Raw genomic sequence first — 14,006 nt, 5'->3', positions numbered from 1 at the left:
GCTGCTAGGATTACAGGTGTGAGCCATCGTGCCCAGCCTAAACTCTATGATTTTCAAGGACAAGACTCCTGCTTCCAGAGCTAGAGGAGGCCTGCTAATGGTGCTTCGCCATCAAGGAAAGGAGACCAGCCGGGGTTGGTGCGTGGAGGGCAGTGAACACCCTCCTGCCAACTGGCCTGCTGTCCCTTCCTATCCAGCCCCCTGCCATTCACATCCAGATCCTTGGTAATTTGCCCTTGAGCATCATTATTAGCCTGATACACACACACACACACATACACACACATACATATATATATATTTTTTGAGACAGAGTCTCCCTCTTGTCACCCAGGCATGAGCCACTGCACCTGTCCATTATTAGCCTGATCTTACTACCTGTGGATGAAGAAAGATCCAAGTCCTGCCTCTCTTTTGTTTGATAAAATGGAATGGTAAAAATTTAGCAATTGGCTGGGTGCAATGGCTCATGCCTGTAGTCCCAACACTTTGGGAGGCCAAGGTGGGCAGATCAGTTCGAGACCAGCCTGGCCAACCTTGTGAAACCCCATCTCTATGAAAAATACAAAAATTAGCCAGGCATGGTGGCAGGTGCCTGTAATCCCAGCTGTTCGGGAGGCTGAGGCAGGAGAATCACTTGAACCCGGGAGGCGGAGGTTGCAGTGAGCCGAGATCGTGCCATTGCATTCCAGCCTGGGCAACAGAGAAAAAAAAAAAAAAAAAAAAAAAGAGAAAAACAGTAAAGGATGGGCCCATGTGAGCAGCAAGAGCTGTCCATCAAAGGGAGTTCCACTAGGCAGGAGGACAGGGATTCTTTTTGGCCACTAACTTGGCATGCAGTTTTCGAAAACTTGCTAATTCTTCCTTAAGTATATACATTGGAAGCTACAAGATTACTTGCATCAGTGACAGTGGCCTGAGCCCACCATTTTTTTGTTTTGTTTTGTTTTGTTTTCTGTTTTTTTTTAAAGACAGGGTCTTGCTTTGTCACCCAGGCTGGAGTGCAGTAGCACGATCTCAGCTCACTGCAACCTCCGCCTCCTGGATTCAAGCGATTCTCCTGCCTCAGTCTCCCAAGTAGCTGGGACTACAGGTGTCTGAGCCCTCTGTTGAATCCACCTACTGTATCTCCTCGCAGGCTCAAATAACAGCCATTAATGCAATGTAGGTTCCAATCCCAAATCTCCAAGCAATGATTTTGGGGCAGAGGACGTACTATACATACACCTATGGACATTTCTTGGCATCATATTACAATGCTTTACAATGTGGCATGGGGCTTGTTTCTTAGATTTTACACAGGAAGTTTACCTACTGATATATAGGTTAAGCGTTCCAAACCAAAAACCCGAAATCCTCCACAATTTGAAACTTTTTGAGCATCAGCCTGATGCTCAAAGGAAATGTTCACTGGAGCATTACGGATTTTGGATTTTTGGATTTGGGATCATCAGTTGATAGGTACATGAGGCAAATATTCCAAAATCCAAAAAAATGCGAACTCCAAGACATTGTGATTCCCAAGCTATTTATTTATTTTTTGAGATGGAGTCTTGCACCGTCACCCAGGCTGGAGTGCAGTGGCGCGATCTCAGCTCACTGCAGCCCCCACCTCCTGGGTTCAAGTGATTCTTGTGCCTCAACCACCTGAGGAGCTGGAATTGCAGATATGCAACACTATGGCCACCGAATTTTTGTATTTTTGGTAGAGACAGGGTTTTGCCATGTTGCCCAGGCTGGTCTTGAACTCCTGGCCTCAAGTGATTCTCCCATCTGGGCCTCCCAAATTGCTGGGATTGCAGGCATGAGCCACTGTGCCTAGCCCCCTAGGCATTTAAATTAGGAGCATACTCAACCTGTACTAAAAACACTGTGTTATGAGGTTGTCTTTCCATGTCCCAGAAATGGATTCAGGGACATCATTTCTATTCCTCATAGAAATGAGCCATCTTTAGGTGTCTGGGTGTGGTGACTCATGCCTGTAATCCCAGCACTTTGGAGGGTTGAGGCAGGAGGATCCCTTGAGCCCAGCAGTTTGAGACCAGCCTGGGCAGTGCAATAAGACCCCATCTCTACAAAAGATAAAAGTATATCACTTCTCAGCCTTTTGGCTAAGATTAAGTGCAAAAATAATATTATTAGCTAGGTGTGGTGGTACGCACCTGCAGTTGCTGCTACTCAGGAGGCTGAGGTGGAAGGATCACCTGAGCCCAGAAGGCTGAGGCTTCAGTGAACCGTGATTGTGCCACTGCACTCCAGCCTGGGTGACAGAGCAAGACACTGTCTCAACAAACAAACAAACAAACACGCAAACAAACAAACTCCTTGGGTAATGACCCAGCAGTCACCCATTGTGATCAATTTTTCCGTGGGACTGAACCACTGTCATTTGTCTGGTGCTTTATAACAGCTTAAAAAGTGCTTCCGCAGCTACTTTCTCATTTGCTTTTCCCCAGTGCTCACGGCGTTATTGGCGATGTATAGATGCAGAAGCTAAGAGAAGTTAAGTCATTTGCCCAGAGTTACAGAGCAAGGGGAGACCTGGACCTGAGCCCCAGTCTTTGGCCTCTGCTCTCACGCTTTCCCAAGTCCCTGCTGTGGGGACTTTGGTGGCAGCGGGCCAAGGCAGTTCCGGGCACCTGGGCTGATTGTGTGACTGAGTTTGGTAAGCCGAGCCTGGGAGGTGTTTGCAATGCCCTGAGCTGGCTCCTGGGAATGCATTCTGTGCCATGTAGGGCCGTGTTGCAACGTGACTAATGGATGAGAAGGTTGAGGAGGAAAGCCATTACTTCACCAATGTGAATCAAGGTCATTCGTCACCTCGGGAAGCACATGGAGCTGCGACGTTCAGGAGGGAGGCACGCTGCCCCCAAGCCAAGCCACGATGTGGCCTGGCGCCAGTCCCATGCAGCAGGGAGAAGTGGAGTTTCTGGAAGCGAAGATGAGCTGGGCAGCCAGGCCCAGGGCCCTGGCTGTGTGTGCATCAGCCCCCCCTGAGAAAAAGAGTCCAAGTACTATGTGGGGTTTTGCCCACGAGTGGGGCAATGGTGCAGTTTCCAGGAGGCGCTGGCAGGAGCTGACTGGCCACTGATACTGGCTGGGGTCTCCGGAGGACAGTGACTGGAGGATCAGCGGCCTCTGACCCTCTCCTGTCACCTGAGGAAATCAGGCCAATCGTGAGCCACCAGAGTGTCCTCACCGAGACGGCCTCTCTCTCTGGTGTAACAAGCCACATTTGCTGTCTTTCTGGGAGAGTTCGAAGCAACCACGTGGGTGACTTCTTTTCAAAGTTCTCTGCCTCAGAGGAGGAAGCCCCATGGGTGGAGGCCAGGCCTGAGGCCATCCTGCTCTGGGCCAGAGCCTGCTTGTGTCTGATGAGCGAGGACACGCCTCGTCTGGCTGAGGCTTCCATTTCACACTGGCAGTTCGAACCCCCATCACGGCTTCCTTTTGGGCTCCCCTCCTCGGGGGCCCGGGCCTGAAATGTGCTTGCCCTTCATCCCTCAGGATGTGTCCCTTCCTCAGAGAGGACTAAGTTAGCCCCTCCCCTAGTCTCGATGTGCCCCGAAGCCCTTCCTATTCACAGAAACTATCTGGCCTATTTATTTGCTTGCTTGCTTGCTTCTGATGTCTTCTCCTACTGAAAGGTAAGTCATGTGGGACATGGAATCATGCCAGGTTTGGTTCACCATTACATCCTCCACACTTTTCTTTTCTGATTTATTTATTTATTTTAGAGTCGGAGTCTTGCTCTGTCATTCAGGCGGGAGTGCAGTGGCACAGTCATAGCTCACTGCAGCCTCAAACTTCTGGACTTAAGTGATCCTCCTGCTTCAGCCTCCTGAGTAACTAAAGACTACAGGTGTGCATCACCATGCTTGGCTAATTTAAAAAAATTGTTTTAATACAAAAATTAGCTGGGTGTCGTAGTGTGAACCTGCAGTGCCAGCCACTGTGGAGGCTGAGGTGGGAGGATCACTTGAGCCCAGGAGATTGAGTCTGCAATGAGCTGAGATTGTACCACTGCATTCTAGCCTGGCAATAGAGTAAGACCCTGTCTCATTTTTTTCTCTTTTTTTTGTAGACATGGGGTCTCACTATATTGCCCAGGTTGATCTTGAACTCCTGGGCTCAAGGGATCCTTCTGCCTCAGCCTCTAGTGTCCCTGGGATTACATGTGTGAGCCACTGGACCTAGCTCCCCTGAAGACTTTCTGTGGAGCCTGGCACCAGGGGAACCCAATATCTATCCTGTGAATGAATGAATAAATACAAGGAAGTAAATAAAGAGGAAGTGGGGGTCAGAAGGGGCATGTTTTACATGAGTAGATACCATGCAAAGGCCCTCCTGGGTACCATCACCAGTGCGGGGCAGCCCGTGAGCCCCTGGAGGGAGGTCTCCCTGACATCCTGCCCACTCCTCCTGGGGCCGAGCAGGAGTCACATCCAAGGGCTGGGTCATTATCTGATAAATGAGTGGGTTGTGCGGATGAGTAAACAGGGACTGACCCAGAGGTCAGGTGTAACTCAGCCTCAGAAACTGCATGTGTCAATAGGAATCGAAGGGCCAAGGAATGTGGTTTTCGTTGATGTCAACTTGCTGCAAAGGACCACACCTGCTTCTTGACCCGGGAACGTGGGAAAGGGAAAGGCATGGCTTGTTTTGGTGGAGATGGAGGAGCTGGTAACAGTGGAGGAATGCCCTTCTCCTGATTCACGGCGGGGAGGTGCTCTGGGCCCCTGCCACTGCCCGAGGACTTCGGGTAAGTAAGCCCATGGCCCCCAACCCTTCCCTGCCAGACACCCTGGCAGACGGCTTGTCCTGACAAGTACGTGCTTTCTGGATGGAACAGCCTCCCTTTTGTCCAAACCCTTCCTTTGAATTTAAAATGCACAAAGAAGCTTTCGAAGAGGAAAAGAATGGGACCAGGAAGAGGAGGCTGTATCTCATTTGGACACTCAAGCCCTCAGCTCCTGCCCGAGAGTTTCTGTAATTCGCTCCCACACCACGTCATGCCTTTTTGGCTCCCAGCCAGGTGCGGTGGCATCCGTGGCTTCATCTTTCTGGGAAGTCAGAGTCATGTTCCCTTGAGTCTTCTCCCTTTCCTCTCCCCAGCTTTCAGTTGTCCTGATGAGAGGACGCAGCATTTGAGCAGTAGCTTCTGGAACCCAGAGTGAAGCCCCACCCAGGCACCCTGACAGCACCACGGGAATGCTCCCGGCACAGCAGGCGGGACTCTGGAGAAGCACAGCCTCCGTGCTCCTTGTAGATGTTCAGTTCAAACTCCACGGTTTGTGTGACTCACTGAGGGGCTTGGTTTGGCTCTCGCTGATGAGTCTGTCATCAGTGCCAGGTGACATGCTTGTCCCCTCCTTCCTTCTAGCCCTCTCTCTTGCCCCAGGGCTTCAGAAGCAGTGGGAGGGCTACTGTGTTGCCCTCTGGCCCAAGCTCTGGTATTCCCTTTGTGGTGGGTGTTCTCATTCCTTTGCAATGTGCCCTGTAGTGTAAACCCGGGGGATCCATGAGACAGGGAACCCATGTCTGTTTTCTCCATTTGATGTAGCATAGCAGTGGGCGTTTGCCAGACAGGGCCTGTCATGTGGACCCTACACCTATTCACACACCTGCCATTTTCCTTCGGAATCCTGTTCCCAGTGGGTAACGGGTTTAAAAGCCCAGAGCTGAATTCTATCCACATTGGATCCGACCCACATTCCAATGCTCTTGTAAGTCTCCAGTTGGTCAAATGAGCAGTTTGATCCCTTGATCCTTCAAAATACCGGATATATTTATTTCTTCTTGCCTTTTGATCTTTCAAGCTTGAAATTTCTCGGCACATAAAAGTCTTCAAAATGCCCTCAAACTTCTGTCTCCAAAGGCAATTTTTTTTCACTTTTTCATTTTTTTTGTAGAGATAGTCTCACTGTGTTGCCCAGGCTGGTCTTGAACTCCTGGCCTCAAGTGATCCTCCTCCCTTGGCTTCCCAAAGTGCTGGGATTACAGGTGTGAGCTGCTGTGCCCGGCCACCAAAGGCATTTTTACTTGGCTCTGTGCAGTGGAGCTGCTTCTCTATTTGGAGGTTGAAGTTTGTGTCAGGTTCTTGAGTTTGTAAGAATAGGACATGAAAACAGAGAGCCTTTTAATCAGATGAGCAGCTATCTATGTTATGTTTTCACAGATTTTGATTCTTCTTCCTCTTCTTTTTTTTTTTTTTTGAGACGGAGTCTTGCTCAGCTACCCAGGCTGGAGTGCAGTGGCACGATCTTGGCTCATTGCAACCTCCGCCCAGTGTGTTCAAGTGATTCTTCTGCCTCAGCCTCCCAAGTAGCTGGCTGGGGCTACACGCCACCACGCCTGGCTAATTTTTGTATTTTTGTTTGTATTAATAGTAGAAATGGGGTTTCACCATGTTGGCCAGGATATTCTCGATCTCTTGACCTCGTGATCCACCCATCTTGTCCTCCTAAAGTGTTGGGATTATAGGCGTGAGCCACTGCACCTGGTTGATTTTGATTATTCTAAGTAGGGATAGTCAGAGTCTTCATAGTGTTTGACATTTCATGTATTTATCAGCTGAAACTTAATTGTTTCGTGGTTTTGAGGAATCTCAGTGAAATAATTCAGCGTTGCCAGATCCTGAGAATCTTTTCTCCCCAAGGCATTTGCTGTATCATTAATAAATGTGTGTATCACATGGAGAGGTATAATTAGAGTACACTTAGAATTAGTTTATTTCTCTAAAGATGCTTTTACTGTAGCTCGGTGTGGTGGTACGCACCTGTAGTCCCAGATACTTGGGAGGCTGAGGTGAGAGGATTACTTGAGCCTGGGAATTTGAGGCTGCAGTGAGCTATGATCGCACCACTGCATTCCAGCCTGGGCCACAGACCCTGTCTGAAAGAAAGAAAGAAAGAGAGAGAGAGAGAGAGAGAAAGAAAGAAAGAAAGAAAGGAAGGAAGGAAAGAAGGAAGGAAGTAAGGAAGAAAGAAAATATATATATATATTTTTTGAGATGGAATAAAACTCTGTCACCCAGGCTGGAGTACAGTGGCGTGATCTGGGCTCACTGCAACCTCCACCTCCCAAGTTCAAGCGATTCTCCTGCCTCAGCCTCCTAAGTAGCTGGAATTACAGGCATGCACTACCATCCCCTGCTAATATTTTTTTTGTAGTTTTAGTAGATAACCGGGTTTTACCATGTTAGCCAGGCTGGCCTCAAACTCCTGACCTCAAGTGATCCACCTGCATCGACCTCTCAAAATGCTTGGATTACAGGTGTGAGCTACTGCACCAGGCCAGAGAACAAAACAAAACAAAACAAAGACTTTACCTGGTCATTTAAAAAACAACCAAATGACTTAGGCAATTTTCATTAAGCCTATTTTCATAAGGGAGAACAAAGCACAGTTCTCATCTTCTTGTCCCCCTTTGTCCCTATTTCCCTCATTACCTCCTCTCCTGCTTGTCTTTCTCTTCTCTCCAGGAGCTGAGAACAGCCCCCCTTCCGATTTGAGGCCGGCCTGTCCGTGTGCACCCTTAGCCTCACATCAATGGAGGATCACCCGTCCCTTCCTTGTGCTAGAAACTTGATGGCTGTATTCTGTGAGCCTGCAGGACTCTTGCTCTCCTCCTTCTTATTTAACTGCACCAGCTTAGGACTGGCCTACATGCTCTATCTTCATTTCCTTACCCCATCTACGCCATAGTCTACCATACTCTTGCTGAGGTTACTTACCTGGCCTCTTTCCTCTACACTCTTTTCCACACTCACTTGTCCAGGTGCACATTGATACCTACGCCTGACTGTCCTACAGGTAACTCGAAATCAAGATGGCGGGGAATAAACTCACCATCTTATTCTGTATGTCTGCCTGTCCTTCAGTATTTCTCATGTGGGATAAGGGTGCTATGATTTGCCCACTTGTCCAAGACAAAACACCTGGAGGTCATTCTTTTTTTTTCTTTTTTCTTTTTATTTTTGAGACAGAGTTTCGCTCTTGTCGCCCAGGATGGAGTGCAATGGCATGATCTTGGCTCACTGCAACCTCTGCCTCCCCGGTTCAAGCGATTCTCCTGCCTCAGCCTCCTGAATAGCTGGGATTACAGGCATGTGCCACCACGCCTGGCTAGTTTTGTATTTTTAGTAAAGATGGGGTTTCTCCATGTTGGTCAGGCTAGTCCTGAACTCCTGATCTCAGGTGATCTGCCCGCCTTGGCCTCTGAAACTGCTGGGATTACAGGCGTGAGCCACTGTGCCCGGCCACCTTTCTGTATTTTTAATAGAGATGAGGTTTCACCATGTTGGCCAGGCTGATCTGGAATTCCTGACCTCAGGTGATCCACCCGCCTCGGCCTCCCAAAATGCTGGGATTATAGGTGTGAGCCACTGCGCCTGGCCTGGATATCATTCTTGACTCCACTTGCTGCCACATTCTATCATTGAGTTCCACCTGCATGGTTCCCTCAGCTAGGGATAATGCCATTTCTCACCTGCCTGACAGTTTCTGCAAAATCCTCACCTGATGTCACTATGGCTGCAAAGCTTCCCCAACTTCCTCCCTAAGAGAAACACAGTGGCACTTTTTTTTTTTTTGAGACAGAGTCTTGCTCTGTCACCCAGGCTGGAGTGCAGTGGCATGATCTTGGCTCACTGCAGCCTCCACCTCCTGGGTTCAAGCGATTTTCCTGCCTCAGCCTCCCAAGTAGCTGGAACTACAAGTGCATCGCACCACACCCGGCTAATTTTGTAATTTTAGTAGAGACGGGGTTTCACCATGTTGGCCAAAATGGTCTCCATCTCCTGACCTCGAGGAGGCAGGTCTGATCTGCCTGCCTTGGCCTCCCAAAGTGCTGGGATTACAGGCATCAGCCACTGCACCCGGCCCAGTTGTACTTTTTCGACATATGTATGTCTTCTTTTATTTTTCCTGTTACTCTATTGCCATCATTTGTTTTTCTGCTGCTCTCACTTGCCAGATATAAACATCCAGAAAGCAGGAACTGTTTTGGCACAATTCAGTTTCTAGTACAGTGCATAGCACATAGTAGACCCTCAATAAACGTGTGGAAGTGAGCCCTCCAATATTCCAGGTAAGTACAAAGGGTCCTGTTTATTAGGACCTCTTCATGTCTAGTGATGGTCAAAGAGAAACATCGGGCAGGAATCCAAGAAGCACAGTAGCCCTCTTTTCCCTTTTTCTAGGCAGCTGGCTGTGCCTGCATTTCCTTTGGTGGCCAGAACATCAGAGCTTGAGGTTTGGCTTTGTCATTTCCTGACCCTCTGAAACTCTGACCCTCTGAGTTTCATTTTGCCAAAGGACAAGATCCTAGAGGATAATGCAGTCTCAAGCATTCTGTGACCCTCAGGCTCCAGGGCCCTCCTCTTGCCCACCCTCTCAGCGGTGTGCACGAGTGTGGCATGTGCAAGCGTGTGCAGTGAGCCCTGGGCGTGCGCATGCTGTTCACAAAGGCAGACCAAGGTGTCCAGAATACTGTTTCAGCTGGCCACGGCTAGATGCATCCGCAGCGGTGTTTCTTTATTGGGGTGATGGCTGAGAAAGGAAACTGCATTGTTTTGGGGCTGTCTCAGGGAGGACATTTGATACAGCCACAAAGTTTAGCCTTCCAAGTGGCCTCCACTTTCAGCCGGTGCATGGGTTGGCAACTCCTGGGTGGGAGTCAGGGTTACTGGGGAAAGGAAGGAGAGGGTCTGTAGGAGGATCGGGGTCCAAGAGGGCTGTAGAGGAAGGGGCTGTAGAGCCAGCAGCCCGCCCTTGTGTGCTGCTCTGGGTGAGAACTGCCATCATCACACACTGGGAAGCTCAGTCATGGCTGTTAGCCGGGGCACAAGCCAACAGATGTATCAGCGACCTGAGATGGCATGGCACCTGGGTGTGCAGCCAGGAAGGGCTGTGCATGTGGAGGAAGGGACTCGGGCCCAGCTCGGCTGCCGGCCTCCACAGTACCTGTTGGGGGTGGGGCTAGTCTTGAGTAACCCCTGAATGGACTTTACCCTGCAGCCGTTTTGTGTAACTCCTGTAATTAGCTAACTAGGTTAGTCATTGCTTACACCCTCCTGAGTCCTCAACCTTTTTTTATTTTTCCAGGACGATCTCTATAAACAGGTCATACAATCTGCCACACGTTTTGTGCCAAATTCCTCTGCAGATACTTGACTCTGTTTTGCGTATTCAGGTGGCTCCAAGGCGGGCCACCTTCTCTTGCTGAGTGTCCTCACCTAGGGGTGATTTCACTGGTGGCTGCTGCCTTTCCCCCCAACCTGGCTTTACTTAAGGGATAGATTGTGTTATTTTTTATTTTTTGAGACAGAGTTTCGCTCTATCACCCAGGCTGGAGTGCAGGGGTGCGATCTCGGCTCATTGCAACCTCCGCCTCCTGGGTTCAAGCAATTCTCCTGCCTCAGCCTCCTGAGTAGCTGGGAATACAGGCACCCGCCACCATTCCCGGCTAATTTTTGTATTTTTAGTAGAGATGGGGTTTCACCGTATTGGCCAGGCTGGTCTCGAACTCCTGACCTTGTGATCCGCCCATCTCGGCCTCCCTAAGTGCTGAGATTATAGGCATGAGACACCGTGCCCAGCCTAGACTGTGTTATTTTGTCCACCCATGTATACCTTTATTCACTCCCTCCTGCCCCGAATGTGACTGAACATGGACTAAGCCAGGCACTCTGCAAAGTGTATCAGTCTAACTGAGGCTCCATGCCCACCCTGGAGAGCTTGTAAGCTAAGCACCATTAAAGGAGTTCCTGTATGAACCAAATCCTGGAGTCCTGTGCACAATTATTGATACAGAGTTGCTCAGCATCCTTCACAGAAAAAATGCAGTCATATCCAATCTGTCAGCAATAAATATGAAATACTTATTTTGCTTATATTCAATATCATCAGAGGATCATTCAGAACAGGTGCTACCTAGATTTAAGACTCTTGGTGCTGTCATTATAATCAAAAGTACCTAACGACAGCCCACGCATGCTAATGCAAACATAATAATATTAGTGCTTTTGGTTAAAACATGGCTCAGTGAAAGATTTCTGCAGGCCAGACGTAGTATGCAAGCGGAACTTTCTTTTTAAACCCTCTTTGAGTAGCCCAGTGAAACAAGAATACTGTAATAAAGGTTATGTGCAGAGTGGAAACCTATCCCAGCGGTTTCTCTCGCAATACACCTCACCTGGGCAAACACACATTTGCATATCAATGCATGGATTACAGACTTTTCTGAGAACAAGAAGGTACCCTGTTACACACACAGAGGACCAACAGCCAGGAGCTTTCAAGTCCCATGCAATCTGAGAACAGAGGACTCAGGTCTTCAGAGCCCCAGAGGCCAGTCCTCTATAGCAATCTCTCTCTTCTTTCTCTTAGTGCACTGGGATTCTGTTTTGTAACTCGCCCAGCCTTCAGAGATGGCCTCCTCCCATCTGGGAGGCTGGGCTGGCTTCTGCAGGAGCCAGCCAGATTTTGAAATTGCATTTGGAACCAGGCACTGTAAAAAGGCTGGTTCTTGGAGGGGGAGAAAGGTGGCTTTGATAGTTATTGATGAGCTCACCAGGTAGGAATGGGACTTTTCAAACAGGCCAAATTAAATCCCAGGCCTTGAGCTAGGGGCCTGGGATTTGCTGCTTCGCATTGCAAGGAGCAGGTGGGCAGGCTCTGGGAGTATCAGATGCACAAAGTACAGGTGAACAGGTAACCAGATCGGGATCTCTGCAGGTGCCCCGAGGCTGGGAAACAGCGTTGGTGGGGTGGAGAGGCAGTCTGCAACGCGGTGTCCCTCTCGCCTGAAGAAGCCAACAGGTTAACCCAGGCCTGTTCCTGCAGGACGGACATGCGCTGGTTCCAGCCGATGAAAGCAGATGCAAATCAGTGCAATTTCCTCTGCAGCAATAATTAACCCGCGGGAACCTTGTTGGAGCAGGTAGTTTCAGGAGAATGGCACTGAAGATGTTGGAGAGAGATTAGCATTTTTCAGCTCTCATCGCAGTGATTTGTGCTGCATTTTAGTGTGTGTTCAGTTCCAACTCATTACCATAAAAAAACTCCTCATAAATTAAATTGCTAGGCAGGGGGAATCGACTTTGTTTAGGTAGATAGAGAGCCTGGGATGCTAGTGGGTGTTGCTGGAGAACTGGCAGGGAAAGTGTGTCCTCAGTTTCCTGATTTGTCATGGGAGGACCTTGGCCTCTCCAACCTCTAAAACCCGTCCAGCTGGCAACCTACAATTCTGTTTCCTTCCTTCCTTCCTTCCTTCCTTCCTTCTTTCCTTCCTTCCTTCCTTCCTTCCTTCCTTCCTTCCTTCCTTCCTTCCTTCCTTCCTTCCTTCTTTCCTTCCCTTTTATTTGAGACGGAGTCTTGCTCTGTTGCCCAGGCTAGAGTGCAATGGTGCGGACTCGGCTCACAGCAACCTCCGCCTCCTGGGTCCAAGCAATTCTCCTGCCTCAGCCTCCCGAGTAGCTGGAATTACAGGCATATGCTACCATCCCTGGCTAATTTTTGTATTTTTTTAGTAGAGATGGGGTTTCACCATGTTGGCTAGGCTGGTCTCAAACTCCTGACCTTGTGATCCACCTGCCTAGGCCTCCCAAAGTGCTGGGATAGCAGGCGTGAGCCACTGCCCCACGCCTGTTTGCTTTTATGAATTGGAGGACTGCCTGGGCCCAGGGAAGCTGCTAGCCATCTGCCTAAGCTGTAGCTGTTGGATGATGCAGGATCCTCATCTCAAGTTGCTTCCAGGACAGGACCACTTTCTTGGGACCCTCTCTACGTGGGCGGTCCTTCCATGATGACAGCTGCCCTGTCATGGTGGGATTACTTTGGAGGGTGTATGTGGCCCAGGGAACTGTGTACTCGCAGTGGGCAGGCCGTCTGTTTTGATCATTTTGTATCCCAGCATCTAACACAAGGTGCTCATGACTCAAGACCTTATGTAAAGAGGGAGGAACGAACACAAGGAATAAAGTTCCCCAGAAATCCTTCCTTACACCTGAGCCAATTCCTTCCTATATGTCCTCAGCTTGAGTCATTTTCTGTAGCTCCCTCTTATTTCCATCAGATACTTGGATACATTTCAAATTGGTTCTTGACACCCCACCCCTGAATATCAGTGAGAGAAATTACATGCATGATCTACATTGCATTGACCAGGCCATCCAGACAGAGGGCGGGGATGGCTGGTCTCCTAGGGCAGTGGTGCACGTGCTAGCTTAGAGGCCTCGGTTTACCTGCATGCACCAGGGTCCCTTGAAAATCTGTGCCCTTCCCCTCCTGGGAGGGGATGCTTGGAAGGGGTCTATCTGAGGCCCTTGCTTTCATGAAGGGCCCTGAGGCCCACAGTCAGGCTTCTAGAAACCTAGAATTGACCCTGGTTTCCAGAATGACCAGTTTGCATTTCCTTTATCTGCACAAGGAGGTGAATTTCTTGGGGGTCTTCTCGGCGTGAGTGTAGTGAGTGCACTCAAGGTGCCTAAAAATACAAGGACAGATGCCAAATATGAGCATTCTTACCTTGAAGCTGCCTTGAATTGAGTTTCACAGGAAAAGTATATTAAAATAATTCTTAAAAACTTGGAGTTCTTAAATGTTTCTATTTCTGGGGGGTGGGGAATGGGAATAACTGTCTCCACTGCCTGCCTGCCTGCCTTCCTTCCTTCCTTCCTTTCTCCCTCCCTCCCTTCCTTCTCCTTCTTTACTTCTTCTTTCTCTCTCTTTCCTCTTCCTTCCTCCTTCCCTTCTTTCTTCTTTCTTTTTTCTTTCTTTCCCTTTCTTTCTTTCTTTCTTTCTTTCTTTCTTTCTTTCTTTCTTTCTTTCTTTCTTTCTTCTGTCTTTCTTTCTTTCTTCTTTCTTTTCCTTCCTTCCTCCCTCCCTCCCTTCCTTCTCCTTCTTTATTTCCTCTTTCTCTCTCTTTCCCCTTCCTTCCTCCTTCCCTTCTTTCTTCTTTCTTTTCTTTTCTTTCTTTCTCTTTCTCTCTCTCTTTCTTTCTTT

At 48.9% G+C, this 14,006-nt stretch overlaps 1 long non-coding RNA gene across 1 annotated transcript; it reads left to right on the top strand.

The window, feature by feature from the left end:
- Positions 1-3,227: 3,227 nt before the first annotated feature.
- On the top strand, positions 3,228-5,353 carry LOC105507294. The gene is made up of 3 exons (XR_001001073.1): positions 3,228-3,647; positions 4,556-5,035; positions 5,116-5,353. It is a non-coding gene; the product is annotated as an uncharacterized LOC105507294 (long non-coding RNA).
- The last annotated feature ends 8,653 nt before the right edge of the window (positions 5,354-14,006 follow it).

Source organism: Colobus angolensis, unplaced genomic scaffold (assembly GCF_000951035.1).
Source record: "Colobus angolensis palliatus isolate OR3802 unplaced genomic scaffold, Cang.pa_1.0 Scaffold148, whole genome shotgun sequence".
NCBI lineage: Eukaryota > Metazoa > Chordata > Mammalia > Primates > Cercopithecidae > Colobus > Colobus angolensis.
The sequence above is the reverse complement of the archived record's forward strand: the minus strand, read 5'-3'. Positions and strand labels throughout refer to the sequence as shown.